The sequence below is a fragment of the Salmo salar genome, chromosome 07 (assembly GCF_965601325.2).
Source record: "Salmo salar chromosome 07, fSalSal1, whole genome shotgun sequence".
NCBI lineage: Eukaryota > Metazoa > Chordata > Actinopteri > Salmoniformes > Salmonidae > Salmo > Salmo salar.
The window spans coordinates 51,869,722-51,896,743 of record NC_138297.1 but is presented as its reverse complement, the minus strand read 5'-3'; the positions used below and the strand labels follow the sequence as shown (position 1 = coordinate 51,896,743).

At 45.1% G+C, this 27,022-nt stretch overlaps 1 protein-coding gene and 1 pseudogene across 5 annotated transcripts in view; one reads left to right on the top strand and one right to left on the bottom strand.

Annotated features, from left to right (window-relative positions):
* LOC106609381 (liprin-alpha-2) overlaps positions 1–1,619 on the top strand; it is a 206,351-nt gene extending 204,732 nt beyond the window's left edge. For all 5 annotated transcript variants that reach the window (XM_045722136.2, XM_082977753.1, XM_082977752.1 and 2 more), the window contains one exon: positions 227–1,619. The gene's annotated coding sequence lies outside the window, so the exon portion shown is untranslated. The remainder of the gene's footprint in view (positions 1–226) is intronic.
* A 7,631-nt stretch (positions 1,620–9,250) lies between these two features.
* The window catches only part of LOC106609382 (acyl-CoA synthetase short-chain family member 3, mitochondrial-like), a 55,514-nt pseudogene continuing 37,742 nt past the window's right edge, over positions 9,251–27,022 (bottom strand).

The following is a 27,022-nucleotide window of genomic DNA, read 5'->3' as shown; positions in this document are numbered from 1 at the left end:
GCCTTGGCAGGAACTAATGGGGATCCCTAATAAATACATGAATACCCCTGAATGCCAAGGTAGAGAGATATATGGCAGCTACATGAATCTGTCTCAAATGAGATAATGTTACACAATTAGTAATGTCAACAATAATTCCCATATGATCAAATCCATGTTCATGACAACTGCACTGTGACTGTGGATAAAGCTTCACAGTGTAATTAAACCCTACCTCCTCTTTCAGGTCCAGATACTGTATGTAGAGAAGGTCTTACTGTACCTTGGAGCTGCTGGACGGGTCATCCTGCCTGGAACAAACATTCTGATGAGACGCACTGCCAAGAAGCAACCCCCTACCTAACCTCCCACCCACCCTACCCCCAAAAAGAGAGGGGGGGGGGGGGACAGCAGCGAGGGGTGCCTCCTGCCAAGCCGCCCCCCTCTGCACTTACAAGTCAAGGCCCCCTGAAACCTGGGCAGTAGCTGCCGGTGCTACTTTCCTTCAGTCTGTCCTGTTGTCACCGTTTCTACCTTTTACATGTACAATAACTTGTTGAAGCATAATGTACTGTGTATTTCTTCTACCAGGAGATGTGTAGGTTATCTGTAAATTAATATAAATATGAGTTGTTTTTTTTAAATATATATAAATATATACACATCTATATTACAAAAAAAGAAAAGATATTCAGAGTTTGTGCAAATAAACCCCCCCTTCCCATTTCAAGTCCATGACCTTGGTTAAACTATGCTGCTCTTTGAATATTGCTCCATCATTCCCCGAGAGACCATTTTGTACATAGTTATTTTCCATTGTGCCGATAAATGTGTGTTTTCACCTTGGAGAGACTGTCCATCTGGTCGCCATGTGACCCCCCCCTTCCCTCCGCCCAGCTGGAAAAGCCTTCCCTCTAGTGGCGTGTACAGTCCCATGTATCTGAGTCACCAGCCACAGCCCCTCATCTCACAATCATGACGGAGCCCATCTCATAGCAAAGCATTCTGGGAGGAGGACACAGAAACGCACTGTGACGTCTACTGATGATGTGACAAGCACTTTGATACAACCACAGAAACTGTGGACTACAGCCACAGACTAAAAGATAGACTCCACTCTGAAGCTACTCAGCTCAGAGATCAACTAACAGCAGGAACACTCTTCATCAGATGATCTCACTCACCTGCAGTACCTTGACCATAAAGCCATACATGAAGAAACTCAAGCTGGACTTTTTTTATTTTGCCGTTGGTCCCGACTCAGCATCGCTGAGAAATAACTGAAAGACAGACTGCTTAACTCAGTGTGCGTAGAGTGTATATGAACATGTCGAAGTGAGGTGAATTTTAATGACAAACCTGTTGCTTGCTGTGACATTGGTGTAACTGTTAACTCTTTGTTTTTGTCTGAGTTGCCAGGGAAACCTATTGTACAGCCCTCCTACCTGTCTTTGAGTTATTTCTGCTGGAGTACTCGATCAAGTTTGACTTTTTTGTTGATTTTTACATCCTCGATTTGCACAAACTAAGAATCATTTTATTTTGTGTCCATTTTTTATTCATTGCTAATTGTATTTTGGTCAAAACTAAGTGGTGATCAAACAAATTTTCATTGCCAATAAAAAAATACTGTCAGTGAAGTAGCCGTTGAAATGAAATTTTTTTCACTCATTGCTTCACTTCAGAGCTCTAGTATGAAGAGTTAATTCATATTAAACTATAAGATATAAAATAAACATGACAATTATTCTATTTAACTAGGCAAGTCCGATAAGAACAAATTCTTATTTACAATGATGGCCTACCGGGGGCTGGGATTCCCCCCCCCCCCCAAATAAATAAATACAATTTTATATATATATATATATATATATATATATGGGAAAACACATTATTAACATATCAATTTATCAACAAGGTAGATTGGATGATAGATGCAGGATGTGGAATATCCACTCCAGAGCTCAGTTCTGGCATCATTAGTGCTTTGAGCGATATTCCGTTGACTGCTAAATGGTTATGTTATCATAGTAATATGAAAGGATTTTGATTTGTACGGTTGGAGTTTGTTGAAGTCTGTAAGTAGGTATAAAGTAAGCTTTAGTAATTGTGTTAAAATGTTGGCAGCATGAGGATTGAACCCAAACTGAAGCTAAGATGAGGTGGGAGACCCTTCCAGCAACTGCAGGGGCCTTTTCAGGAGGACATAACTGTAACGCCCAGGCCATAGAGAGGGGTTTTTTGTTCTTTATTTTGGTTAGGCCAGGGTGTTACATTGGGTGGGCGTTCTATGTTCCTTTTTCTATGTTTTGGTATTTCTTTGTTTTGGGCCATGTGTGTGGCTCCCAATCAGGCACAGCTGAAGCTCGTTGCTGCTGATTGGGAGTCACACATAAGGAGCATGTTTTTCTTTTGGGTTTTGTGGGTAATTGTTTCTGTTTAGAGTATTTTCCTAACAGGACTGTTTGCTGTCGTTTTTGTTCAGTTTGTAGTGTTCTCTTGTTTTTTTTAATTAAAATTCTAATGATGAACACATCCTCTGCTGCACCTTGGTTCCCTCTTCCAGACAGCCGTTACAGAATTACCCACCGAAAACGGACCAAGCAGCAGAGGAAGGAGAGGCACCAGGAGAAGGACTCATGGACTTTGGAGAAGATGGAGAGGATCGTTCAGGATTCCTGGAGATGGGAGGAATTACTGGACGAAGGTGAACCATGGGCTCAAGCTGGGGAGTATCGCCGCCCGCAGTGGGAGATCGAGGCGGCGAGAGCTGAGAGGCGCTGGTACGAGGCAAGGGAGCGCAACGGACACGGGAGGCAGCCCCACAATTTTTTGGGGGGGGGGCACACGGGGAGATTGGCAGAGTCAGGTGGTAGACCTAAGCCAACTCCCCGTGCTTACCGGAAGCAGCGTGGTACTGGTAAGACACCGTGTTATGCTGTGGAGCGCACGGTGTCCCCAGTGCGCGTTCAAAGCCCGGTGCGCTACATACCAGCCCCCCGCAAGTGCCATGCGAGTGCAGGCATCGAGCCAGGGCGGATGGTGCCAGCTCAGCGCGTCTGGTCTCCAGTGCGCCTCCTCGGTCCAGGTTATCCTGCGCCGGCGTTGCGCACTGTGTCTCCAGAGCGCTGGGAGGGTCCAGTTCGCCCAATGCCTGCTCTCCGCCCGAGCTGGGCCAAAGTGGGCATTCAGCCTGGAGTGTGGGTAAAGAGTGTCCGTACCAGAACTCCAGTGCTCCCCCACAGCCCGGTTTATCCTGTGCCTCCTCCTCGGACCAGGCCTCCAGTGGGTCTCCCCATTCTGGTCCATCCTGTGCCACCTCCCAGGACTAGGCCTCCAGTGGGTCTCCCCATCCTGGTCCATCCTGTGCCACCTCCCAGGACTAGGCCTCCAGTGGGTCTCCCCATCCTGGTCCGTCCTGTGCCACCTCCCAGGACTAGGCCTCCAGTGGGTCTCACCTGTCCAGAGCTGCTCGCCAGTCAACAGTCGTCAGAGCTGCCCGCCAGTCAACAGTCGTCAGAGCTGCCCGCCAGTCAACAGTCGTCAGAGCTGCCCGCCAGTCAACAGTCGTCAGAGCTGCCCGCCAGTCAACAGTCGTCAGAGCTGCCCGCCAGTCAACAGTCGTCAGAGCTGCCCGCCAGTCAACAGTCGCCAGAGCTGCCCGCCAGTCAACAGTCGCCAGAGCGGCCAGACTGCGCTGAACTGCCGGAGCGGCCAGACTGCGCTGAACTGCCGGAGCGGCCAGACTGCGCTGAACTGCCGGAGCGGCCAGACTGCGCTGAACTGCCAGACTGCCCTGAACTGCCAGAGTGGCCAGGGACGCCCGCCAGCCCGGTGAGTCCTGTGCCTACGCCTAGGGCCAGGCATCCATCATGTCTCCCCAGCCTGGTGAATCCTGGGTCAGTGCCGTCGGAGCCGCCAGGGACGCCCGCCAGCCGGGCGCAACCATCGCCGCCCGCCAGCCGGGCGCAACCATCGCCGCCCGCCAGCCGGGCGCAACCAGGGTCGCCCGCCAGCCGGGCGCAACCATAGCCGGGCGCAACCAGGGTCGCCCGCCAGCCGGGCGCAGCCATCGCCGCCCGCCAGCCGGGCGCAGTCAGCGTCGCCCACCAGACCTTCGGCGCGGCCAGGTGCGCCACATAAGAGGGCGACGTCAAGGGTGGAGCAGAGGCCACGTCCCGCACCTGAGCCGCCGCCGTAAGAAGGCCCACCTGGACCCTCCCCTTCAGAGTCAGGTTTTGCGGCCGGAGTCCGCACCTTTGGGGGGGGGGGGGGGGGGGGGGGGGGTACTGTAACGCCCTGGCCATAGAGAGGGGTTTTTTGTTCTTTATTTTGGTTAGGCCAGGGTGTTACATTGCGTGGGCGTTCTATGTTCCTTTTTCTATGTTTTGGTATTTCTTTGTTTTGGGCCATGTGTGTGGCTCCCAATCAGGCACAGCTGAAGCTCGTTGCTGCTGATTGGGAGTCACACATAAGGAGCATGTTTTTCCTTTGGGTTTTGTGGGTAATTGTTTCTGTTTAGAGTATTTTCCTGACAGGACTGTTTGCTGTCGTTTTTGTTCAGTTTGTAGTGTTCTCTTGTTTTTTTTAATTAAAATTCTGATGAACACATCCTCTGCTGCACCTTGGTTCCCTCTTCCAGACAGCCGTTACAATAACGTAACAGAATGTTCAGATAGAAATGTATTGTGTAGAACAAAAATGATTGTCTATCAGATGGAATAGGGAATCGTGACAGCTCTATTCAGTCTATTTCTAACTACAATGTTCAGTGTTTAACGTACCCGAATACACCCAGGGCTCAGATGTTTTCCTGGACCCAAATTGCTTACAAGTCAAATGCAGCCTTTTTAAAAATCTTAATATCAAATCATTTCTGGTTAACAATAAAGTACCTTATCGTAATTGTTTTCAATCAAAAAGAAACAAAAATACCTTAGCAAAAAGCAATTTCTCAAGCAAGACTTTTGCTAGGACTGTCTGGGAGTGGTCTGAGTGGGGATGGGATGTTGTTATTGGCAGAGAAGTTTAGAACACTCTTATTGATCTATAAAGTAATTTACTGCCTGGCAGGCCAAAACTCCATCCCACCAAAACAGGATGACATTTCAGGCAGTCTTTTCAAACAGCTCTTACACTAAAAGGGCATTATCATTTTCAAATTATTCCAACCTCATAGTGTGGAAATATAAAACACAGAAAAATCACGTTTTTGACTGCACTGGGCCTTCAATAGACCAATAACAAAGAGTTTCAAACCTCTCTGCCAATAACCGAAAGTTTTCAGGTTACATAAACACATCCCTCCTATTAGGCCCGTCCAGTTAGACCCCTCACTCAGACCACTCCCAGACAGTCTCTTTGCTAAGGAACTATTTTTGTTTCTTTTTGACCATTTTAATTGAGATGAATCACAGTAAGGCACTTAACTTTTACCCAGACATTTTTCAAAAAGGCAGCATTGGACCTTTAAAATCACTTTCAACTGAGATTCTGTGAGACCCATCCTTAAACTTTTTTTTGCCAATGGAGATGTCGCTTCTATAAATAATTAACACAATGCATGATTGCTATTTGAACAATATTGGCACAGAGTTTCTAAACCCAGAGGCGTAACATTGCGAGTCTTCTGGGAATGCTTGCGAAACAAATTCGGCAGACCAGACCAGGGTTTGAGAAGTTAATGGGAGAAGTGAAAATGCGTCCTTAGTTAACTTTCTCGAAATCTAAAAGCAAACCCTAGATTCGAGACAATGTCTTAAGAAGCTGAAATTATTATTACGACCTCATGAAAGTGACAAACTGACACGTTTTCATCAAAAACAACTTTATATCGAAGGACTGCCTTTTAGAGGTCCACGGATCCACCCGTACCCGAATCACAGTACCGAGACCCTATTCGGGACCTGAGTGTCCGGATCCAGGTTTCGAAGTAATGTCACGTGTCTGGGTCGGATCTGATATGATTGTAATTTTACCTGACTTGTCTAGAAGGGCCTGTACAGAGCCGAACTCGACTGCTGCAGTAGAGAGAGCAAGAAACTGTATAACAGATCCGAACACGACTGCTGCAGTAGAGAGAGCAATACATTATATGATGTATGCTGCTGCTCTTGCTTTTCACGAGATTGGAGCTTGTTGTTGTCATCAAAGTGGCAATAGGCTACACTCAGAGCCTCATTTCGTGTGTGGCAAAAGTTAGGAGATATCTAAATCAATGGAATATGGAATTAAAAGTTAAAGGATAGGCTACAACGACCAAGGGCCTACAGATAGGCAGGCGGCTTCTGTATGGAGTTATTAGTAATTGTAGAATGAAGAAGCGCATGCACTGCAGCCTCAGTTAGCCTAGGTAGCTAATGTTTGCTATCTTAAAACTTCTTATGGATGGTGGCAGTATTGAGTAGCTTGGATGACTGACGTGCCCAGAGTAAACTGCCTGCTACTCACTCCCAGAAAGTAAGCTATGCATATTATTAGTAGATTTGGATAGAAAACACTCTGAAGTTTCTAAAACTGTTTGAATGATGTCTGTGAGTATAACAGAACTCATATGGCAAAAAAAAAATCCAACCAGGAGGTGACTTGTAGTTTTTCTATCTAATCCCTATTCAAACTACAGTCTCTGTGGGGTCATTTTGCACTTCCTAAGGCTTCCATTGGCTGTCAACAGCCTTTAGAAACTTGTTTCATCCTTCTACTGTTACTGGGCAGAGAATAGGAGCTTAGTCAATCAGTGGACTACCTGGGACCAGTGAGTTGTTTACTGCGCGCCGCTCCTTCTTTTTCCTCTGTAATGAATACGCTATTGTCCGGTTGGAATATTATCGAAGTTTTATGTTAAAAAGACCCTAAGGATTGATTGTAAACATCATTTCACATGTTTATACGAACGGTAATGGAACTATTTGACTTTTTGTCTCTGGTTTTACGCTCACGCGTTATGCCTTTGGATTAGTGATCTGAACGCGCAAACAAAACGGAGGTATTTGGACATAAATATGGAGTTTTTCGAACAAAAATAACCTTTCTTGTGGGAGTCCTGGGAGTGCATTCCGACAAAGATCAGCAAAGGTAAGGGAAGATTTATAATACAAATTCTGAGTTTAGTTGACTCCAGAACTTGGCGGGTAACTGTATAGCTTGCTTTGATGGCTGAACTCTGTACTCAGAATATTGAAAAATGTGCTTTCGCCATAAAGCTATTTTAAAATCTGACACAGCGGTTGCATTAAGAAGAAGTGTATCTATAATTCTTTCAATAACTGTTGTAAATTTTATCAACGTTTATGATGAGTATTTTTGTAAATTGATGTGCTCATTCACCGGATGTTTTGGTGGGAATACATTTTCTGAACATCATGCGCCAATGTAAAATGGGGTTTATGGATATAAATATGAACTTTATCGAACAAAACATACATGTATTTTGTAACATTGAGTCCTGGGAGTGTCATCTGATGAAGATCATCAAAGGTTAGTGATTAATTTTAGCTGTATTTCTGGTTTTTGTGACGCCTCTCCTTTCTTGGAAAATGGCTGTGTGGTTTTTCATGTTTAGGCGCTGTCCTAACACAATCTAATATTATGCTTCCACCGTAAAGCCTTTTTGAAATCGGACACTGTGGTTGGATTAAGGAGACTCTTATCTTTAAAATGGTATTTAATACTTGTATGTTTGAGAAATTGTAATTATGAGATTTTTGTTGTTTTGAATTTGCTGCCCTGCACTTTCACTGACTGTCGTCATATCGATCCCGCTAACGGGATTCAAGCCTCAACAGGTTTTAACTACCTTCTCCCGGTTTGATGCAGTCCAAGACATGTAGATACTACGTAATTATATTTGATGATCAATAACCTAGCTATGGTAGCTATTAGTCTATTATAGCGCGGGTTGGTTTGTTGGTTGCTGTCTCTACTCTCTCCCTCCCCCTAGTGTCACTCGCTCACATTACAGCCCCTCCCCCGCATGCTTGAGCAGCACCTCTCTCGCACTTTATCAGCTCGTGTTAATAAAGTAGCTTAAAAAATGACTTCTGCTGGTTCCCTCACTCGGATCGGGTCTGGATCCGACCAGGTCTATATGTAACGGATCTAGTTGTCCTCTGGTCCGTTTGTAATGGTCTCTATAATTTGTTTTATTATTTATGCATATCAGGTCCAGGTGGGGAAGCCCCAGGTCCATTTATTGAACACCTCCACTGCCTTTGATTTGACGCTTGCACATGCGCAGTTCGGCGCGACACAGCCATTAGACCAGCTCGTCTACAAAGTGGGATCTGGGATTTCTATTGGCGAGGCAGTTTCTGCCTATCTTTGATATTGGTACCCATTACTGGTAACACCATGAGGATATGACAAACAAGCTTTAAACTGCATAGCGGCTGTTTTGGTGGAGTCGGAGGTGAAACTGAGTTAGAGCTGTTAAATGCACAAGCAGCTCCTGGCGTTATACCTAAAGTGGACATTGCCATTGGCTGCAAGTCGCATTAAGAGAAATACCATGCAGCCTTGTTTACAAGTTCGAACACTGGAATGTGAGATGTAATCTACACCTTGATTAGGCTGATAGAAATCCTCTATTTTATTTGAATGTTTTTCAATTTTAGCGTAATTATTTCTATATAGCCTACTTTCTCGTTCTGAACTTCTAACTCGAGTGGGATGGGTGTGGCTTTGTGACAATGATCAAGAGCAGCTTCTCACCAATTTGGCTGCTTCAACGAAGTTATGTCGCTATCGCCGGTTAACACTTGATCTGATTTAATCTAGGCCTTACTCAGAGTATAGCTATACCAAGTTTTTTTCACATTTTAATTCACAGTAGTAAATATACTGCACATTTTCACAAGATTGTTAACCACTGTTCAAGGTCTACAGTACATACCACCAAGATATTTCATGTCATTTCTTGTCCTGGCTATTCAATGTCACCCCCACACAGAGGTAGTGACACCCATCTCTCAGAATGACTGTCCCCTTTGGGTAATGTTAGACGGCGCAACTCTTAAGTCTACAATTGGGAGTGTCCGTGGAATAGTGAAGATACACAGTGACCGGTTTTCAAACCTGCTTGTGCTACAGTCAACTCCTGTTGTGCCATGTTCGTTGTCACGCCAACGAAAGTCAGAGGAGTTGGCTAAAGTACATACAGCTTGTGCGACCTGCCTGTTTTCTGTCTAGTCAGAAGAACAGTTTTAGTCCACCCTTCATGGTAGACTGCAATGTCTGCAGCCCAGTTGGAGGGTTAGAGCAGGAGGTTAGAGAGTCACTGTCCAGCGTGTCTCAGCTCCTGTTTTGCCATCTTCTCAATATCCTTGTACCCATCTGGGTCCTCAATGGTAGGGGATATCTGTGGAGATAGACATAGTCTTCCATACTACTAGTAGTAGCAATATTCTTTCCATTTCTGTTTAAATCTTATTACATCGTAAGTGAATTTCATCTTTCATATAATCCTCAAACTTTTATTCAATTTGTCGGTAAGAATTAAATTGATCCAACACCAACTCGCCAAATAATTGGCAGCTGTACAGGAATAATAATCCAGTGCTATTATTGGTGAATAATTGCCCCTTTGTCTTCCAGAACCAAAAAAACGTTTTTATTTATTAATATGCAGCCATTCCTCAAAGTGTGCCTGAATGCCTCAGATTCTAATATGCTACAAAAAATTGTTGTTGACTTCAATCCAAGTACAGAATTGACAAGCACTGACATGGTGGGTGAATGTGTGGTGAGTTACTGTGTATGGCTTCCCGTTGACCAGGTTTGCCAGGGAGGAGCGGGGGATCTTCCCAGAACCGGTCTTGGGGAGACCTCTGACAATCAGCACCTTCCTGAAAGCAGCCACTGGTCCGATGGTCTCTCTGACCAGGCTCACCATCTCCTTCACCACATCTCCCTGGTTCTTCTTTAGGTCTGAGACAGACACACATACAAAGATGTTTGACTTTCTATAACCCCACAGTCACAGGAATGTTGGATCCCCAAATTGCTCCATTAAATGGACCTTTATCCTCTATCTCTCTGGGTCACTGTGTCTCTTACCGTTTTTGAGAACACACAGAGCCAGGGGGACGTGACTCTTCAGGGAGTCCTCCAGACCCACCACAGCACAGTCCACCACCCCGGGGTGCAGCAGGACAGACTGGAACACACATAGCCTCTTTTAGAATCCGAAAGTGAAAGACTTACACACAGCATTCCCGAAAACAGTCCCATTACACGTCAGAATGTTGAACAAACTTCATTTCAACTTATTTTACCTGTTGTCCGCCGGTTTTGTTCCTATGTCGGAGGTAATCTGATACAACATATTCACAGGGAACAGTGGAGGCTGCTGAGGGGAGGACGGCTCACAATAATGTCTGGAACGGAGCAAATGGAATGGCATCAAACACATGGAAACCATGTTTGCTGTATTTGATACCATTCCACGAATTCCGCTCCAGCCATTACCACGAGCCCATCCTCCCCAATTAAGGTGCCACCAACCTCCTGTGACAGGGAAGTGTTATCAACCCAACCTTCAATACAGTGGTCTGTATATCGGTTTGAACTTCTGGTTTTTATTTTCAATACTGATGCAATTCGCAGGTGACAAACACTTGCACAATATGGCAGAGCCTAACAGAACCACAGACCAAACGGCAAACACTTTCAGCTGATTGTGAGGAAATGAGATTGAAAATACAAGCGACAGACCCTAAAGGCGCCGGGCAAACAACACTTTCCTGTGGATACCCTATCTCCACCTCCAACAGGACCAACAGCATGTACAACCTGGAAAGTAACCGTAAATAGCATTTCATTCAACATTCTGGCTTGCAGAGACTATTGAGTCTTTTTTAGGGTGACTTTGGTCAGACTGAAAATCCATGGAGTAACCATGGCAACAGTCTGATGTTTAGGTATTGTAACACTCAGAGATGTTAAAACATTTCTGGTCAGGTTACATGGAGAAACCTTTTTCCCTATTGACATTTCTACTCCAGTTATTAGCTATGTGTCTCCACCGTGTGGCTGACACAGACACCAAAACAAAAGGGAATAACCTGTTAACAGGTAGATTCATATCCATGCAATCTGGACCTATTAGTCTCTCCACTCAAACCTCTTCCAGTGCCCCTGCCGCCGGCATGTGGCCCGCCACGTTGATGACATCCTCATAGCGAGACATGATGTACAGGAAACCCTCCTCATCCACGTAGCCTGTGTCCATGGTGTCATAGAAACCCTAAGGTAAAAGAGCAGGTAATGACTGACATTCAGATAAAATCACCACTCTAGTGTAGATCACTCTAGTGTGTTTTTGTTCTGTTATCTACACTGAGTGTACAAAACATTGGGAACACCTTCCTGATATTGAGTTGCCCTCAGAACAGCCTAAATTCATCGGGCCATGGATTCTACAAGGTGTCGAAAGCGTTCCACAGGGATGCTGGCCCATGTTGACTCTAATGCTTCCCACAGTTGTGTCAAGTTGGTTGGATGTCCTTTGGGTAGTGGACCATCCAGCAGCGTTGCAGTTCTTGACACACTCAAACCGGCACCTACTACCATACCCCATTCAAAGGCACTTAAATTGTCTTGCCCATTCACCCTCTGAATGGTACACATACACAGTCCATGTCTTAATTGTCTCAAGGCTGTAAAATTACTCTTTAACCTGTATCCTCCCCTTCATCTACACTGATTGAAGTGGCTTTTAAACAAGTGACATCAATCAGGGATCATAACTTTCACCTGGATTCACCTGGTCAGTCTGTGTCATGGAAAGAGCATGTGTTCCTAATGTTTCGTGCTCACAGTGTATAATCATACAGTACATTTGAACCACTAGATGGCATCACTGGCTAGCAAAAAAATCACCCACCTACCTGTCCCATGATTTACATGGTTATTAAAGTTTCAATCTAGAATCCAAAGTCATTATGCATATTGGTAAGTATGTGACAAATCCAAAGCAGTGAACACACACACACACACACACACACACACACACACACACACACACACACACACACACACACACACACACACACACACACACACACACACACACACACCCTACCTATCTACCTACCTACCAACCAACCAACCACAGTAACGTGGTGAATCTAAGGTCTAAGGTGAGATCACCGACAGGGAACCGTGAAGTAGAGCTCCTTGAAAAGCTCCTGGTTCTGCCACAGAGACAAGGCTGCTCCTGGTGGTAGTGGCAGCCTGGAGGAGAGGAGAGACAGAGGGGGTGTGTGTGGGTGAGAGAGAGAGACAGAGGGGGTGTGTGTGGGTGAGAGAGAGAGACAGGTGTCTGACTCGCAACAGACAGCAGGAGTGAGTGAGGTGACACCGTGGGACAGATGGATCCCCAAGCAAATCACGGATGATAACTATTACAGTGGCACAGAGGGAAGAATGAGCCATACTCTTCTCTTACCCATGAAGCCAATAACCCCCCCCCCCAGCATCAAGATGTCTAAGGCACTGTTTTTCTATGGCGAGACAAGATACTCTAGGATATCTAAACCTGTATAATACTTTGGGTTTAGCAAGTGTCTAAATTAGAAAGACAAGCCTGTCAGTCTATAAGGTTTATAAAAGAGCTGGGGGGCTGAGGTAGTGGATACTATTACACTACACCTTAGTGGGTTCAGACATGGAGCCCAGTGTCTGCTGGACCTGACCCTCTGTGTCAACACACACACACACACACACACACACACACACACACACACACACACACACACACACACACACACACACACACACACACACACACACACACAGGTATAGGGTGACTGAGTATCTGAGCCTTTGTTTACCCAGGGTCACTCTCGTTCACCTCCAACTGTTCTTGAGGAGGGTCATCCAAGTTCAAGCCCTGTCTGCATCACACCCATTTACGAAGCAGCCTGTTTGTGTAGTGTAGTTGCATTAAGAACAAATAACCTTTGAACAAAATTGGAATAGATTTTTTTTTAAAGGCTGTACTGTTGGTGAGAGTATAGAAGCTTTCCCTGTCTCTTTGACTGCAGCCAGATCTAGGGCACCCCTGGTATTGCTCTGAACAAACCAAGACCTAATAATGTTCCATGGTTCAACTGCCTGCATTTATATCCTAATGAGGCTGTCACCTTTTTTTGAATGCTCTTCCACACACAGGCACAAAACAGCATCTGAAGCAACAAAACAAACCAAATTCAATTAGGGCACTAATGCTTTTTCTTAGCGCATGAGATCCTCGCCACCCAAAGGCAATAACAATGCCTAAGGTTAATTTACACAATGCACTATAAGAAAAGACTTTTGATGCCTCCCATCTTGACTCTGGAAGAGAGATTCTCCTTTATCAATTCACCTCAGAGCTGAAGGTGTTAGTTCTTAAACAGAGAAAAGGGTTGGTTATAAGAGTTGCGGCTATTTGTTCTCTGATGAAAAGCTCCATAGCAGCTTGGGCTGAATCCATTGTAATCCACCTTGTTGGTGCAGAAACAGTGGCAGCAATAACAATGAGGTGGCGAATGGAAGATGGGAGTGATTTCCAGGTAACAGGCTCACTGATAAGAGCACAATGGGGAGGAAGGACTGAAGTGCCCTCGCCGTGACCTGGCTCACACAATCAGCTCCCAACACACACACTTCTCTCTCAGGTCCTGAGGGAGCTACTACAGTGGAGACCTATCTGTATGGAGACGGTGGTGCTGCATGTAGCCCTGGGTGATAGAAAAAGAAATTGTATGATCGATTCAAAGTACATTTTTTCCATAAAACAATTTCACTCTCCTATTTGAACAGATATAAAACAGGACTTATTTTTACTGTGCTCAAGTTTCTAAAAGTGAGTGTGTGTGTGTGTGTGTGTGTGTCTGTGTGTGAGTCTATCTCCCTGTGTGTTTATCCCTGATACAGAGACAGAAATATTTGCTACTCCAGGTGACAGAGGCAGTATAACAGAATGACCTAGCTGTTCACAGAGGTGTGGCCATGACCATGCGGCTTGCTTACCTCACCACAATATTTCCCAGGGTCCTTGGCGTCACCTGCTGCATATCATCGTCGATCACTGTGACTAGAGAAGAGAGAGGTGCATAGAAATCTGATTTATAAGGCTTATATTTCAGCAGTGGGCAATGTGGGATGTCAAAATGTGGGATGCTCTAAAGTTCAACCATTGTATTGACGGTGTGTGTTTTTTCTTTTCCCAAGCCAATATGCCTAGACACCTCTCAAACGTGCCCCTATTAAAACAATTACAGTGTGACATGGGCTAGGGGGCAGTATTGACACGGCTGGATAAAAAACATACCCGATTTAATCTGGTTACCACTCCTACCCAGTAACTAGAATATGCATATACTTATTACATATGGATAGAAAACACCCTACATTTTCTAAAACTGTTTGAATGGTGTCTGTGAGTATAACAGAACTCAAATGGCAGGTCAAAACCTGAGAGATTCCTTTACAGGAAGTGGCCTGTCTGACCATTTCTTGAACTTCTTTTCCATCTCTATCATTTACTAAGGATCTCTGCTCTAACGTGACACTTCCCACGTCGTCCATAGGCGCTCAGAGCCCGGGAAAAAACAGAATGTCGTCATTCCAGCCCCAGGCTGAAACACATTATCGCCTTTCTCAAGTGGCCGATCAAGGGACACTGGGCTTATGCTCGTGACCCCGACCGCCCCCGCCTTTGGGATTTTTTCCTCTGTTTGCCGAAAAGGAGATTCCCTGTCGGAATATTATCGCTTTTCTACGAGAAAAATGTCGTAAAAATGTATTTTAAACAGCGGTTGACATGCTTCGAAGTACGGTAATGGAATATTTAGAATTTTATTGTCACGAATTGTGCCATGCGCGCGACACTTCTTTACTATTTCGGATAGTGTCTGGAACGCACGAACAAAACGCCGCTATTCGGATATAACGATGGATTATTTTGGACCAAACCAACATTTGTTATTGAAGTAGCAGTCCTGGGTGTGCATTCTGACGAAGACAACAAAAGGTAATGAAACTTTTATAATAGTAAATATGATTATGGTGAGTGCTAACCTTGCCGGGTGTCTAAATAGCGAGCCCGTGATGCCTGGGCTATGTACTTAGAATATTGCAAAATGTGCTTTCACCAAAAAGCTATTTTAAAATCGGACATATCGAGTGCATAGAGGAGGTCTGTATCTATAATTCTTAAAATAATTGTTATGCTTTTTGTGAACGTTTATCGTGAGTAATTTAGTAAAATGTTAGCGAATTCCCCGGAAGTTTGCGGGGGGTATGCTAGTTCTGAACGTCACATGCTAATGTAAAAAGCTTCTGTATTTTCTGTATTTGACAACTACATGTAACTGATTACAGTTGCAGAGCCTGAAAAGCAGTGTCTCTCTCTGCATACTGGTCAGGTAAATTTACTGAGACATTTCAGAACATTTGGGATAATTCCAGAGGCATCATGCCCATAGGGGGCACGTGCCCCCTCATATTTGTCCTGTTTAAAAAAAATACCGATTTTGTTGTTGTAAATGTGTTGTTGTTGTTGTTTCTCTGGAATACTACTAGCAACCTATAAAAGTTATGAAGTTGGCTTTAGCTAGCCCAGATAGGTTCTCCCAACCTCATAACTAGATACTAAGAAGCCATTTCAGGCTCAGTCAAGTTAGAGTAGATAGTTCTACACTACATGACCAAGTATGTGGACATCTGCTCATCGAACATCTTATTCGAAAATGAATATGCTATAACAGCCTCCACAGCATTAATATGCTATAACAGCCTCCACTCTTCTGGGAAGGCTTTCCACTAGATGTTGGAACATTGCTGTGGGGACTTGCTTCCATTCAGCCACAAGAGCATTAGTGAGGTTGGGCACTGATGTTTGGCAATTAGGCCTGGCTCGCAGGCAGCGTTCCAATTCATCCCAAAGGTGTTTGATGGGGTTGAGGTCAGGGCTCTGTGTAGGCCAGTCAAGTTCTTCCACACCGATCTCGACAAACCATTTCTGTATGGACCTCGCTTTGTACACGGGGGCATTGTCATGCTGAAACAGGAAAGGGCCTTCCCCCAAACTATTGCCATAAAGTTGGAAGCGCAGAATTGTCTAGAATGTCATTGTATGCTGTAGCATTAAGATTTCCCTTCACTGGAACTAAGGCGCCTAGCCTGAACCATGAAAAACAGCCCCAGACCATTATTCCACCTCCACCAAACTTTACAGTTGGCACTTTGTTTTCAGGCAGGTAGAGTTCTCCTGGCATCCGCCAAGCGAACACGTTTCAACTGCTCCAGAGTCCAATGACGGCGAGCTTTACACCACTCCAGCCCGATGCTTGGCTGCTCGGTCATGGAAACCCATTTCATGAAGCTCCCAACAAACAGTTATTGTGCTGACGTTGCTTCCAGAGGCAGTTTGGAACTCGGTAGTGAATGTTGCAACCAAGGACCGACAATTTTGATGCGCTACGCACCTCAGCTCTCGGCGTTCCCGTTCTGTGAGCTTGTGTAGCCTACTACTTCGCGGCTGAGCCGTTGTTGCTCCTATACGTTTCCACTTCACAATAACAGAACTTACAGTTGACCAGGGCAGCTCTAGCAGGTCAGAAACTTGACGAACTGACTTGTTGGAAAGGTGTCATCCTATGACAGTACCACGTTGAAAGTCACTGAACTCAGACCTCCCGAGTGGCACAGCGGTCTAAGGCACTGCATCGCACGCATCGCGCCCGGGTTCGATCCCAGGCTGTGTCACAACCAGCCGTGACCGGGAGTCCCATAGGGTGGCGCACAATTGGCCCAGTGTCGTCCGGGTTAGGGAAGGGTTTGGCCGGGAGTCTTTACTTGGCTCATCGTACTCTAGCGGCTCCTTGTGGCTGGCCGGGTGCCTGCAGGCTGACTTCGGTCGTCAGGTGAACAGTGTTTCCTCTGACACATTGGTGTGGCTGGCTTCCGGGTTAAGCGGAGCGCTGTTTGTCGGGTTATGTTTCGGAGGACACAATACTCGACCTTTGCCTCTCCCGAGCCCGTTGGGGAGTTGCAGCGATGAAACTGGATCGCAATTGGATATCACGAACTTGGGGAGAAAAAAAATGTCACAGCTCTTTGGTAAGGCCATTCTACTGCCAATGTTTGTCTGTGGAGATTGCATGGCTGTGTGCTCGATATTGTTCACCTGGCAGCAACGAGTGTGGCTGAAATAGCCGAATCCACTAATTTGAAGGGGTGTCCACATACTTTTGTATATATAGTGTACCTTAGCTGGCATGCCTGCTGGCAAGGTTGGTAGACTTTCAATCTTTTACCCAGACTTTAGCAGAGAAGCATATTTAGTTTATTTAAAAAAATAACCACCAGTCAGGAGGATACAGACAGCTCAAGAGGTTTTTCTGCTTAGATATACAGAAATAAATATTATTTTTTTTACATAACATTAAGCATAATGATTATGGCTCTAGATTGCAGGAAAAAGCTCTTTCAGGTGTTTGAAAAATTTTAATTCTACAACTTCCGGACGGGGGCCTAGCCCCCCTCAGGACCACCCCCCAACCATCCTCACGCACTTTGTGGCCCCGCCCCTGGATAGTTCTGCTTACAGTTTTTCTCAATTGCTAAAACACTAAAACCCATTGGCTGAACAAAGTTCTCAGTTGCCTGGACTCATTTAGCTAATTATGCAGTCTGTTGTCAATACCTTAAACCATTCCACATGGTAAAACCCAATTTGCAGATCTCACTTAGACTTTTCAGCAAAACTCTAAACACGTTCTCATTCTCAAAATACATTCTGCACTCTAATGCACATGTCATCCATACTGGTAAACACAAGTGGCAACAATCAAATACAAATAGGGAAGACATGTCATTGATTGAACACAACCACTCAGAATTGATTTAACCTGTTTCAAATGATGCGACACAACCAATATAAGCCAGTTCAGAGAGCAAACAGGTTGTTGAAGGTGGGAAGGAGAAAGTCTGAGAATGGATAGAAGAAACAATGTGAGAGGACGAGGACGAGTGCGTATGCGAGGTGGGCGACGAGGAGGAAGAGGAGGAGGAGGGCAAGAAAGAGGAAGAGGAGGACGAAGAGGAAGAGGAAGACAAAGAGTGGAAATATCTGATGAAATTCGAGCAACAGTTATAGACCATGTTCTTGTCCATGGACTGACAATGAGGGAAGCAGGACTTAGAGTGCAACCCAATTTGAGCCGATTTTCTGTGTCCACCATAGTAAGGACATTCAGAGAAGAGAACAGGTACAGTATACTACTGTATTTTTGTAATTGCAAATTTACTGTACTACACTATATGCAGCTGTTTCAATAGACATTTGTAAAGTTAATCACTGTATGTATTGTACTGCATGAATATGTTTTGTAACTGCACAACTACTTTTTGTAGAATTGCAAGGCTGCCACATGCAGGTGGAAGGACAGCTATATTCACTCGGGAGCAAGAGGCCGTTATAGTTGGCATGGTCCTTCAAGATAATGCAATACGACTCAGAGAAATCCAGGAACGAGTGATACAAGACAACACACACTTCCAGGGAATCGACAGTGTGAGCATTTCCACAATTGACCGTGTCCTCCATCGTAACAGGATGCGAATGAAACAAGTATACAGAGTACCTTTTGAGCGCAACTCACCAAGGGTGAAAGAACTGCAAGCTCAGTATGTGCAAGTAAGTGTACATTCAGAAACATTTACTGTAATCCAGATTGTCTACAGTACTAACACATACTATGTGAATGACATTACTCTTCAATACATACAATGTATGTGAATCAGAAGTGCATACAGTAGGCCTAATTGTACTCTAAAGAATAGCACTGTCTCTGTACGACTTCCAAAATCCTACATACAGTATATTGTATTTCTACATAGACAATATTTGACTTGGAATCCTTGAACAGACCCCATGAGTTCATCTTTGTCGATGAAGCAGGCTTCAATCTAACAAAGAGGAGAAGGAGAGGCCGAAACATGATTGGACAGCGGGCCATTGTTGAAGTCCCTGGTCAACGAGGTGGCAATGTCACAATCTGTGCTGCTATCAGCAACCATGGTGTTCTACATCACCATGTTACACTCGGGCCATATAACACCCAGCACCTTCTAACATTTATTGCCAATCTAAGATATATTTTATTTGAGCAGCAGGTTCAGGAGCAGCAGGGTCAAGAGCTAAATGAGAATCCCATTCCCACCTATGTGATAGTGTGGTACAATGTCAGTTTCCACTGAGCTGCTCAGGTAAGGGAATGGTTTAACATCAATGGGCAGTTTATGAACTTATACCTCCCTCCATACTCGCCTTTCCTGAATCCGATTGAGGAGTTTTTCTCCTCTTGGAGATGGAAAGTGTATGATAGACAACCCTACACCAGAGTAAATCTGCTGCAAGCCATGTATTTAGCCTGTGGTGATATAGGTGAGGAATCATGTCAGGGCTGGATACGGCACACAAGAGGCTTCTTCCCCCGTTGCCTCAGGAGGGACAATATTGCTTGTGATGTCGACGAAGTGCTCTGGCCTGACCCAGCCCAAAGACAAGAAGAAGCACATTGATCACATGTTTACTCCTTTGATTTTTGTCCCTTTTAGTATTGTATAATGTAACTGTACAGTGCATTGTAGGCTGTATACTGTACAATGGACAAATTGTATGGCCCTGAACATTGTGCTTTCCATTTATTAACAGTACTGACTGCTCAATAGATTTTGACTGGTTGCAGGTTCATATCAACAAAGAACAAGAATTACAGTATCACAGAGACAAAGGACAAGTTTGTGAGATGCAGGGTACAGTACTGTAAAAATAAAGGTACAAGGAGGAGGAAGAACAAAAAACAAAATTGCAAAGAGCAAAGCAGAGTAGTAATTTCTGATCAATTTTGAGCTACTATGATAGAACATGTTTCCGTTCATCAAAAGACAATGACGGAAAAATATGCATTTTTTTTAGATTAAAAATGTACTTCTCCCTGAGAATTGTATGTTTTGAACAATGTGTTTTCTATTTTTCGGTGTATTGTTTACTGACTGCTTGAGAGTGTATATCATTTTGATCACTTTGTTTATGATTTGAGAGCAGTGTTTGATTTTGAACACAGGTAAAACTGTTTTGAGGCGAATGTTTCATTTTGCGAGAGGAGTCAGAGGTTATGTAAATAGTGCTTGAAGATGAGGTTTTGTGTTTAATGTTTTCAGGAAATGGAGCAAGGTTTCAGAAATTGTGTTTTAGCAATTGAGAAAAACTGTAATGACAGAGACAGGTTAGTGCTCACCATTGTATCCTGGAACGGGTTTGCCAGCCTGACCAGCAGGGGGAGACAGGGAGTTTCCCAGACCAATACAGGAGGACGTGATGGCTGAGCCACTCTCTGATGAAAGGAGAGGGAGATTGAGGACAGAGGGCATACAGGGTGAGATCATTAAGACACTTTTACTGCCACAACTCATGCAACTTCCACACTATTCTCCTATCTCTGCAACACACATACACTTTATAAACACACATTCACACGTGTGTACACACACACACACATAGAAACATACACACGCATGTACACATGCGTTGTCCGCAAAGATCAATGTAACATCACAATCTCAACTTTTTCCCACACAACCATAAAACGTTTTACAGAATGTGCAAAAGAGAACCAATTATTCATACCTTTATGTGGAATAAAAGTCAGTTTCATGAGTGTCATGCGTGTCATTAAAGCTGTGGTTGAGCCCTGTGTTCTTCCTGTGAGCACAGTTAACCTACATTACCAGAACTATGACAGCTCCTATGGGCTCTCTGACTCACACAATCAACCTCCAGTCTGCACAGCTGCTCCACTTTCCACTGAGATATCTCGGTCTATTCTGTCTCCCTGGTTCCAACCTAAATACAGCAGAACCATCACAGAGGTGACACATCACACAGGGGAGGCTCTGATGGAGGATAGGAGAAGAGAATATAACCAATTGTCACCACCGCAAATAGTTTTCTTGCTATATCCTCATCATTGTATCCTGTTGTCATGGAGATGTCTGAACGTGAGAGCACTCTAACCTACTTCACGTTCTTAGCTAGCTTTTTGGACTAAGTTTCTACCCATATCATAAGGCATTCGTTGCTTGGAGGGGGGGGTTTGACTGTGATGGAGACGTTGCGTAACATCCCAGATCAATGGAGGGAGAGAAATGAATCTTCCTCCTCTAGCCACCAGGGTAGTGCCCTCTGAACTGGAGATGTTCTGCACCTCTCAGGGCTCATTAATCATCAGCAGGTTAATCACTCCCTGTAGACTTCAAAGCCCTTCTACCTCCGGCCAACACTGAGGGATCAACACAGATGTCTCCCCCAATAGGAGACGCAGAAGGGTGACACGTCTGCCCCAGTCCCACCTACCTGGTCAAAATTTAAGGCCTATCAGCCGGTGGCCTCAGCCATCTCAGTGACCAATGACAACAAACCAGCCAATGTTCTGCTTCCTCCTCAGGTGTGGAAGCAGGGAGATGATATGGTGTAGTATGCCCGCCGTATGTTTACAGCTCTGTTTACACACGTTATATATATGTGGATAGATATCAATAAACCTGTGCAGAGTAGCTGTGTGTGTCTGCTCAACCCACATATAGATCAGTGCAGAAACGGCAGATTCTAGCAACACATGTAGACCGTGACAGACCTCTCTAAATGGGAACATGTGAGGATTAGACAATAAACCCACTGAGCTGTGGCAGAAGCGTTGTGTTTAAAATCACGCTGGTAGCAGCAGTCGTTGTAACTGCGGCGTAGATTTCAGACAGCAATTAAAGCCGGAACAGAGATGAGCAGAGACAACCAATATAATGGCCCAATATAGTTGCACTCGCCAATTAAACACTTAGAAGGAAAACGATGCCCAGGGCTTAACGGTCTGCTTACATAACCAGGTACATTTGGGCTGTTAGTGGATACTAGAGCACAGAGAATAAAACACTTTGGAACATCTCTGGGTTCCAACACCTGCACCACTACCCAATTCCATGGGAAAAGTATTGATCTACAGTGCTTTATTAATTGATTGTTAACCAATCTTTGATCTTTGATCTTTGTTTCAAATACTTTCAGTTTGTCCCGAGTTCTTCCTCATGTGTAAGGGGCAGCAGTAGCCTAGAGGTGAGAGAGGTGGACCAGCAGCCAGGAAGGCTTCTGGTTCAAGCCCTGTGGCGGGCAACACAAAGATGGGAATGGAACTGAATTGGAAGGCTGCTGGACTCTGTCTGATCCCATGTAACATCGCCTGTCGTTGAGCCCATGAGCAAAGCATTTAACCCCCAACAATTGCTCTCAATCGAGGGGTGCTGCACTGCTGCTAACCTTATGCCTCTCAACGTGTCTGTGTTAGAGGTCTTCATGGTCCACCCCAACTTGAATACACCGGACCTGACCTAGGACCCGAGCGGTTTGGTCCGTTCAGATCTGGGTCCCCCTTTTTGTTATGATCGGACCGTTCGGATCCGGGTCTGATTGTCCTCAGGTCTGAGTCCAACCTCTAGTCTGTGTGTATCTGGGAGTGTTGAGAAAGACAGAAGGCACATTTCCATTCTAACCAATGGCCAATAATTTAACATGCTGCATATTGCAATAGCCTTGAAATTCAGAGCTGTATTTATTCCAGTGAGTGGAAGGAAGGCCTATTAATATGCCACTGCACTGCTTAGTTCTCCATACTTTGAGTGCTCTTAAACAGCAAGGCTACGCTAAGCACAGAAAAAACAATCCCCATGACACATTCAAAACACTGAAGCCGGACGTTATCGTTATATTCCCAATAACAGGGGAAATTGCCTAGTTAAAACAAGCAGAGTCGACTGAGCAAGGCTCCGGATGTCCACCAGAGAGAGGGATACTGAGAGGAAATCAGTGTGAAAACAGGCTTAGACATGGACGAGGGATGAAAGATGTGTGGGTCTCGCTCGCTCTCTCTATCTCAGTGGTCAGATATCAGTACGCAAGCACATCAATCTTCTCCAGACAGACGGATCTGTTGGGTCTGTGGTGGTGAGAGGCTGTTTGAGAGTGATGAATTAAGGGACACTGTGAGAGGCCATGCAGTGGGTGGGAGACGAGGGGAGGGAGAGGAGAGGAGGGGAGGTAGCATTGTGCCCTTTCATAACAGGGTGCCGTCTAAAAGCCAAGAGCCATCACTGGTCTGTCTGAACAGACACAGAGCTACACAAATCCTTTATCTTTGTTCTGGGATCTCTGACATATAAACACTAATGAATCCTCTCCCAGAACCACCTTGACTTGCTCTTCTCTTTAATCTCACATTGACTTTTACACAACCACATACCACGCATGCACACAGAAGCACAAACACACAAAAGTAAGCATACACGCACGCACCCACACACACAATCTTGAGTCAGACAATTATCTGGCCATTCCCGTCCTTCATCTGACCCTTCTCAAATGTCAGGTGTCATATCTCAGGGGGCAGACTGTGTGTGTGTGTGTGTGTGTGTGTGTGTGTGTGTGTGTGTGTGTGTGTGTGTGTGTGTGTGTGTGTGTGTGTGTGTGTGTGTGTGTGTGTGTGTGTGTGTGTGTGTGTGTGTGTGTGTGTGTGTGGAGAGAGCGGGGGGGATTGGGTTGTCCTGGTGATGTGCTGTTGCTGGGGTAACTTTGGGTGGGTCCTGGTGATGTGTGGTTACTGGGGTAACTTTGGGTTGTCCTGGTGATGTGCGGTTGCTGGGGTAACTTTGGGTTGTCCTGGTGATGTGCGGTTGCTGGGGTAACTTTGGGTTGTCCTGGTGATGTGCGGTTGCTGGGGTAACTTTGGGTTGTCCTGGTGATGTGCGGTTGCTGGGGACACTCTAAGTCAGAGGATGACCGTGATCAGACAGCAGGCCCAAGGTCAGCAGACCCTTACTGGGGCAGAGCTAAGAGAGAGAGAGAGGAGATGGCAAACATTCCTGCAGCACTGTCCTACCTCTCATCTCTCTACTGACCTGTCTGAACCAATAGACCAGTATAAAGAAAACCCTGGATTGAGTAGGTGTGTCCAAACATTTGACTGGTACTGTATATACACACATATATACACACATACATAGACTTACAGTTGAAGTCTGAAGTTTACATACACTTAGGTTGGAGTCATTAAAACTCGTTTTTCAACCACTCCACAAATGTATTGTGAACAAACTATAGTTTTGGGAAGTCGGTTAGGACATCTACTTTGTGCATGACACAAGTCATTTTTCCAACAATTGTTTAGAGACAGATTATTTCACTTATACACGAATTCCAGTGGGTCAGAAGTTTACATACACTAACTTGTCTGTGCCTTTAAACAGCTTGGACAATTCCAGAAAATGATGTCATGGCTTTAGAAGCTTCTGACAGGCTAATTGACATAATTTGAGTCAATTGGAGGTGTACCTGTGGATGTATTTCAAGGCCTACCTTCAAACTCAGTGCCTCCTTGCTTGACATCATGGGGAAATCAAAAGAAATCAGCCAAGACCTCAGAAAAAAAATTGTAGACCTCCACAAATCTGTTTCATCCTTGGGAGCAATTTCCAAACGTCTAAAGGTACCACGTTCATCTGTACAAACAATAGTATGCAAGTATAAACACCATGGGACCACGCAGCCGTCATACCGCTCAGGAAGGAGACGCGTTCTGTCTCCTAGAGATGAACGTACTTTGGTGCAAACAATGCAAATCAATCCCAGAACAACAGCAAAGGACCCTGCGAAGATTCTGGAGGAAACATGTACAAAAGTATCTATATCCACAGTAAAACGAGTCCTATATCGACATAACCTGAAAGGCCGCTCAGCAAGGAAGAAGCCACTGCTCCAAAACCGCCATAAAAAAGCCAGACTATGGTTTGCAACTGCACATGGGGACAAAGATCGTACTTTTTGGAGAAATGTCCTCTGGTCTGATGAAACAAAAATAGAACTGTTTGGCCATAATAGCCATCGTTATGTTTGGAGGAAAAAGGGGGAGGCTTGCAAGCCGAAGAACACCATCCCAACCGTGAAGCACAGGGGTGGCAGCATCATGTTGTGGGGGTGCTTTGCTGCAGGAGGGACTGATGCACTTCACAAAATAGATGGCATCATGAGGCAGGAAAATGATGTGGATATATTGAAGCAACATCTCAAGACATCAGTCAGGAAGTTAAAGCTTGGTCGCAAATGGGTCTTCAAAATGGTCAATGACTCCAAGCCTACTTCCAAAGTTGTGGCAAAATGTCTTAAGGACAACAAAGGTATTGGAGTGGCCATCACAAAGCCCTGACCTCAATCCTATAGAAAATGTGTGGGCAGAACTGAAAAAGCGTGTGCGAGCAAGGAGGCCTACAAACCTGATTCAGGTACACCAGCTCTGTCAGGAGGAATGGGACAAAATTCACCCAACTTATTGTGGGAAGCTTGTGGAAGGCTACCCGAAACATTTGACCCAAGTTAAACAATTTAAAGGCAATGTTACCAAATACTAACTGAGTGTATGTAAACTTCTGACCCACTGGGAATGTCATGAAAGAAATTAAAGCTGAAATAAATAATTCTCTCTACTATCATTCTGACATTTTCACATTCTTAAAATAAAGTGGTGATCCTAACTGACCTAAGACAGGGAATTGTTACTAGGATTAAATGTTTTGGATCAGAGTATATTATAAACCGGTTAGTTTGAGTATATTGTCTGGTATGATGCACAGTTACTTGTTTGCTGCTCTAATTACATTGGAAAACAGTCTATTATAACAATAAGGTTGGGGCCTCCCGAGTGGTGTAGCGGTCTAAGGCATTGCATCACACAGTCCCTTAATGCTAGAGGCGTTACTACAGACCCGGGTTCATTCCCGGGCTGTGCCACAACTGGTTGAACGGTGTTTCCTCCGACACATTGGTGTGGCTGGCTTCCGGGTCAATCTGGTGGTTGTTAAGGAGCGCGATTTGGCAGGTCATGTTTTGGAGGACGCATAACTCCACTTTCGCCTCTCCCGAGCCCGTTGGAGAGTTGCAGCGATGATACAAGATTGAAAATTGGGGAGAAAAAGGGGGTACATTTAAAAAAATATAACAATAAGGCACCTCAGTGGTTTGTGGGATATGACCAATATACCACGGCTAAGGGCTGTATCCAGGCACCTAAGAACAGCCCTTAGTCGTGGTATATTGGTCATATACCACACCCCCTCAGGCCTTATTGCTTAACAGGTGTGTCCCAGACAGGATCCGAGGAAAGGTCCACGCCTTACCACTCTTACAGAACATTTGCATATCTGTTTTAGAGCTTCAATAAGAGCCCATCGAGTCCTGTCCAGACAGTCTGACAACCTCCCAGCCAGCAGTGAGCTGAGGTGCCAGACTGGGGCAAAGCTACAGCACTGCTGGTTAATAACCCTTCTGGTTGGAGCAGCTGTACCTGGGAGGGAGGGAGGGAGGGAGGGAGGGAGGGAGGGAGGGAGGGAGGGAGGGAGGGAGAAAACCTTCATGGAGGTCACAGCTGCTGCTCAGCTCTGGATCACACAGGCATGTGACAAACATGCACAAACTTATGTATGCGGATGAACAGGTAGAGGAGTAGAAAGGGAAATCACACCTGCTCTAATAGCATCTCAAATTCCTCTCCCTCAAACCCACAGTGGAATGTTCACGCATACACATTTTCTCATTACAAAATTACCTCTGTAATAAGAAACACCAGCTTTACGGGCCCATGGAGTTTAAACAAGGCAGAGCTAGCTAACAGCCGACAGAAAACCACAAAACCACTCTGCTTGAGGAGCCAATGACACTAGCAGGCTCACACACACACACACACACACACACACACACACACACACACACACACACACACACACACACACACACACACACACACACACACACACACACACACACACACACACACACACACACACACACACACACACACACACACACACACACACAGTGTCTCGGAGGAGAGCCAGGCTGTAATTACGCTCGCGGCGTCACCCACCACGAGCCAGGAAACTCTTAATGAGCCAGTCT